Source organism: Silene latifolia, chromosome 3, assembly GCF_048544455.1.
Source record: "Silene latifolia isolate original U9 population chromosome 3, ASM4854445v1, whole genome shotgun sequence".
Taxonomy (NCBI): Eukaryota; Viridiplantae; Streptophyta; class Magnoliopsida; order Caryophyllales; family Caryophyllaceae; genus Silene; species Silene latifolia.
Window position 1 is genome coordinate 99,919,482 of NC_133528.1, and position 6,000 is coordinate 99,925,481.

The following is a 6,000-nucleotide window of genomic DNA, read 5'->3' on the forward strand; positions in this document are numbered from 1 at the left end:
CATTGTGGAGTCTGAAAGCCGGAGCTTGCTTCATAGCCTCTATCAGAGCTAAGGAGTTGATTTGTAGACAGGAAAAACAGTAACATCTCATCATCTCATATGAGATATGATCATTATGGTAGACTTTGAAAGAGCCGGTCTGCTTGATCTTGTTAAAAACAATCTCCATCCGGAAGCAGTGATGAAAGTATTACAGGGTAGAGGAAAGACTGACCTCATCAGGCCGTCTCGCAGAATGGTCATTGTCTTTAGTCTTGGAAATATACTCATGCTGTTGATTGCAAAGGAGATCAATCTCGCGAATAATGACATCAGGACAGACCGGGATGTCTCTAAAAATCACAGTATTTCGATGCTTCCATATTGCGTACAGAGAAAGAGGGAATTGCAGAAGCCTCCAACTGTTGCCAGCAGTAGTACGAGATAAGTAACTCAAAAAATGACCAAACCAAGAGCACAGGGATATTTGGGAGCAAACCTCAGATCGTATACCCAGAAAACCGGAGGACCAAACATGTTTGACAATATTGCATTCACGAAAGAGATGATTCAAAGTTTCACATTCCTTATGACAAAAACAGCACATTGGGTTAACCATCATTCCTCTTTTACGTAACAAGTCCGCAGTGGGTAATACACGATGAACAAATTTCCATAAGAAAATCTTAATATGCGGTTGACATGATAGACGCCAAATCAATTCCCAATTTAAATCCGAAACAGAACTTACTGGAGTAGCTGCACTTGAGGATAAAATTTTGTGCAGAAGAAAAGTGTAGCCTGAACTAGTTGAATACCTTCCGTCTTCAGTGAATTTCCAGTATATGTAATCATCCATAGGCTCGTGAGGAAGCTCCCAATTGCAAATATTTCTAGCGGAATCAGTTTGGAAATTTTTAAAAACTATCCGCGTGTTCCAATGAGTTGAATCAAGTAAAAGATCTTCAAACTTGATTCTGTCAGAATGTATGAAAGACCTAAAGCGAGGCTTGTGACCAAGTATCCAAGCATCATTCTTAATATTAATCAGCTTCTCATTCCCTAATTTCCAAGCAATTCCATCTCGTAAAAGAAAAGTTGATTTAACAACACCTTTCCAAGCAAAAGACGCAACAGAGTATTTTAAAAACTTTACAGGGATTGGAAAATCTTTCTGATATTTTGGGCGAAGGATTCTAGAAATAAGTGAATGTGGTTGAAGATGACAACGCCAGAAAGTCTTTGCCAATATCGCTTGACTTACAATACATGCATTTTTAATCCCAAGACCACCTTCCAACCTCGGCAGCTGTAATTTTTCCGGGGGTAGCCAATGCTGAGCACGCTTCTTGTGAGATTTCTTCCACCAGAATAGGTCAATTAAATAATTTATCTTTGTGGCGATTTGCAGTGGTATCGGAAGGACGGAGGCAACATGAGCAATAGACTGCATCAGAACTGTAATGATAAGCAGCAACTTAGAAGCTTGGGAAAAATTTGCAGGGCCCCAAATTGGAATTTTGCTGGAGATTTTATCCAAAAGAAATTGAAAGGCTGCAGTTTTTCTTCTTCCAAGATCAATCGGAACACCAAGATACAATCCAAAATTTGGCTTTGTTTGCACAGTTAAAATATTAGTAATATGCTCCCTGAAATCAGATGGTGTGTTGGGGCTGAACTTGATATATGACTTTTGATGATTAATCATTTGACCCGAAAGAGAACTAAAGATTCCAAAATACTCCGAATAGTCTGGCAGCTAGACGGAGTTAATCGAAGACACAGAAGCGAGTCATCAGCGTATAATAAATGTGAAATGGCAGGGCTATTTCTGGAGAATTTAATACCTTCAATGGCGCGCTGTGATTCCGCTTTATTTATCATAAGAGAAAGGATCTTCATGCAGAGGATAAAGAGATAAGGCGAAATGGGATTACCTTGACGCAACCCACATTGAGGGAAGATACGACTCGAGGGTGTGCCATTAATAAGCACCTGAATGGAAACCGTCCTGACACAAGATTTGATAAGACGTCTGAACTTTTTTGGAAACCCGTAAAGCTTGAGAACATGAAAAAGAAAAGGCCATGAAACCCTATCAAAAGCCTTGTTCATATCTAGTTTGATAGCTCCAAAACATCGAGTACCGCCTCTGCGCTGGTTGATATAAGTAAGAAGTTCGTGACCAAGGAAGCCACTATCGCTGAGTAGACGGCCCGGAATAAAAGCATTTTAATTGGGACCAATAATTTTGTCAATTACCCTCAAAAAAAAAAATTGTCAATTACCCTTCGGAGCCGGAGAGCAATACACTTAGAAGCCGCTCGGTATAAGACATTACAAAGACTGATTGGGCGAAACTGAGAAATATTTTCCGGTTTATCAACCTTTGGAATGAGCACGATATGAGTATTGTTCCAAGCTGGATAAATGCGTCCAGTGTTCAGAAACGCAAGAACAGCGGAGGTAATGTCAGTATTAATGACATCCCAGTAAGTTGATAAAACCGAGGTGGAAATCCATCTGGCCCGGGGGATTTATTAGGCTTCATATCAAAGAAAGCTTTCTTCACGTCTTTGACAGTAAAAGGCTGAGATAGAAATTCCAGGAGTGAGTCATCCAAATGGGGAATAGATAAGTCTTCAAGATATGAAAACGAGGTTGATTGCTGAGTCGAGTTGAATAAATTCGTGAAGTGTGACACAATCAAATGAGATAGCTCAGATTCAGAGGTAATCGAAGACCCATCTTCATCTTGCAGTTGAAAAATTCGAAGCCTCTTCTCCCTTGATTTAGCTCTACTGAAAAAAATAAGAAGTTGGTATCCTATCATTTAAACTGAACTCGGATTTCGCTCTTTGTTTCCAGAAGGAATGTTGTAATTGAACATCATGCTCAACATCTCTAAGTTTGTGAAGATAGTCATAACCAGTCGAGCAATCATGAATAAGAGAAGCGGAGGCTGTTAAATCTTTCGAGATTGAACTCCAGTCAAGCATAAAATGTCAACGATTGAGAAGCACCCATATGAGAATTTCTGAACGGATTTGAGTAAGCTTATTGGAGACGGAAGCCAAAACATGATAAGACGAATACTTTTGCCAAGTGGACAAAACAATCTCATGAATCTCAGAATTATCAAGACACCAATTATCCACTCGGTGGGGTCGTTTTGGTTTCTTGACATGACCAGATAGATTGAGCACAATGGAGGCATGATGAGAAAGGAAGATATTCAAATTTTGAATGTAAGCTTATGGGAAAAAATTAAGCCAATCTTGTGACGCATATCCTCGATCTAGATGCTCCAAAATAAGGTTGTCAGAATCTCTCTTATTAGCCCAAGTAAACTGTGGGTCAGAGTAAGGAAGCTCGGATAGAGACGTATTGATTCTCCAGTCAAAGAAATCCTTCCAACTAAAAATGGTGGAAGATCCACCAATTTTGTCAGAATGAAATTCAACCTGGTTAAAATCACCAACCATACAAAGGGGAGAATATTCCAAACAAAGCTTCTTTATTTTTGCCAAAAACTAGCATTGGACTCATTACAAGACTCTCCATACACAAAAAGAGCAAACCATACATAGTTCACACTACGATTTGAAATTTTACAAAGGATGAAATGTGGATCTATTACAAGGGGCGAAACCTCACATCTGTCATCCCATAACAAAAGCAGACCACCACTAAAACCGACCGAATTTGTACCACAAAAAATTGGCATGTTTAGAGGAGCAGTTTTACTAACACTATCTGCGAGAGAGCACTTAGTCTCCTGAATAAAAACTATTGATATATCATAAAAGCGGACGGACCACTTTATGTACGGAATAATAGAGGCGTCCGTGCCACCCAAACCCCTACAATTCCATGAGAAAATCTTCATTGATCTATTGGTGGCAGAGGCGGGCCTGCCACAACCCAATTTTGCATAGGATCAACAACATTGACTGTAGAAACGAGACTATGAGACCCCCAAGAATCTGCATAAGCAGAATAGATCTTTAGTTTCTTGTTGGGAAATGAAGAAATAAAGCCACGGGATGACTCTTCGCCAGAAAATGAAGAGAATTTTCTTTTACAAGCAGCAGTTCTTGGAGAGAAAGTTGACCCGAAATCAGCGGAGATAGAAAGAGACTGAGATGATCCGCGTGAACTTATGTTGGAAATATCATTAAGGAAATAAGTAAAACCAACAATAAATGTAGGGGAATTTGGTGAAGACAAAGAACCAGAATTATCTGACCAAAACCCAACATAAGACAGAGAACTCGAAGGAGTATCCACATAGGAGAAAGACTGAAATGCGGAGAGGGCCGACGATTGCAAAGGCTGGACAGGTAGAGGATTGTCTTAAACAAAACCAGAAGCAGATAGAACATCAAACAATGGATGGTGCAAACCAGGATGAAAATTCACCTTACGAGGGTTAACTAGATGAACATTAGTATCTGGTTGAGCTTGGGGGCTCTCATCGAAGCTTAAAAACCCAAGTGTAGCGTCTTCAGCTGGGTCAGGAGCACGGACGTGAAAAACAGTTTGAGGAACGTCCCCATTCGGAATATTGGCAGGGGGAGAATTATGAGCAAATTGAGTAGGTCCCATGAAAAGGTTAGGATTTCTAAAGTCATGCTCATTGTGATGAGGATCCGCGTGGGCTGTGTGGTCTGCTCACCCGCAACATCATGATGTGATCCTGCAGAACCTCCAGATGAGGAGGTCGAGTAAAAGCCCCATCTTGAAGATGACCAAGAGGAAGATTCAGGTTGGCCGCCATTTGAAGTTGAATTCACATGAGAGTTAATATTTGAGAAGGTGGAAGGAAGACTTCTAATAAGCTTTGTGTAAAGAGGAGTGGTAGATGGCCCGTAAACCACTTGCAAACCAAACAGATGAAGGCCTTGAAGACGGCGATCAATTTTGGCAGTAGCCTTATCAATGTCCAGAGTACATAAAGAATTTTTGTGGCCCACAGTACCACATTTACGACAGAAATGAAAAACACCCTCATAACCAAAGGAAACCCAGTGAACACGGTTATCACTAATCGGGATAAAATAGCCCGGAATAAGTGGTTGAGTAAGATCCACCCAGACCCGAGCTCGGACAAAAGGACGAGGAGGGAGCCCAGGACCAATGTCCTCTTCTTCTATAACTTCCCCCACATGTTGAAGAAGATGGCTAGCAACAAAGGGATGAAGATATTGGACAGGGAGACCATGTACTCTGACCCAAATAGGAATGGTAGTAAAGTTCATATCCTCGAGGACAGAGTCCCAAGCCATCCTACGTAAGACCAAAATACTGACCTCCATATCAATAAAACGCAGTCCATTAAAATGGTCATAGTCACCAGGATGGGAAAACTCAAAGACGAAATAAGGCTTCATAAGATGGATTTTGACGACTTCGCGAGTAGTCCAAAAAAGATTAATATTCTGCTGGACCCGAGCAATATCAAATTTCCCTTGGTCGACAAAAAAAACTGGCTAGAGATAGGTTGAAATTAATATAAGATAGATTGACTCGAAGATTTATAGGAAGAGTAATTAAAGGGCCAGCTTGATAAGGTAAGTCAGCCATGGTAATAGAAGTGGAAATAAAAGAGAAAGGTAAAACAAAACTACCAGAAGAAAATAAAAAAACTAGAAAAGGGTAAAACGAAAAATAAAGGCAAGATTTACTGACAGATTAGACGGTAGGCGGTGAAGTCACAGATCGAGCGAGGGAGATTAAACGGCGTAGAAAAGCAGGCCGTGAGATAAGATGTGGCAACATCTGGAATAATATAAAAGTTGTAGTAGAAATGTGGTGGGGATTAAAATTGGGAAAACGAAGGTAAAATATAAGGATAAGGTTTAAATAAGTGATGAGAGCTTGGCTGTATGTTTGAACATTCATATAAGATTGTGGGAATGTGATAAGAAAAGGACAAAAGAGGAGTGTGCAAGATAATTAGAAGGATTATTTTGATTTTTGTAGGGAACTCTCCGTAGAGAGAAAACTCTCCGTAGAGAG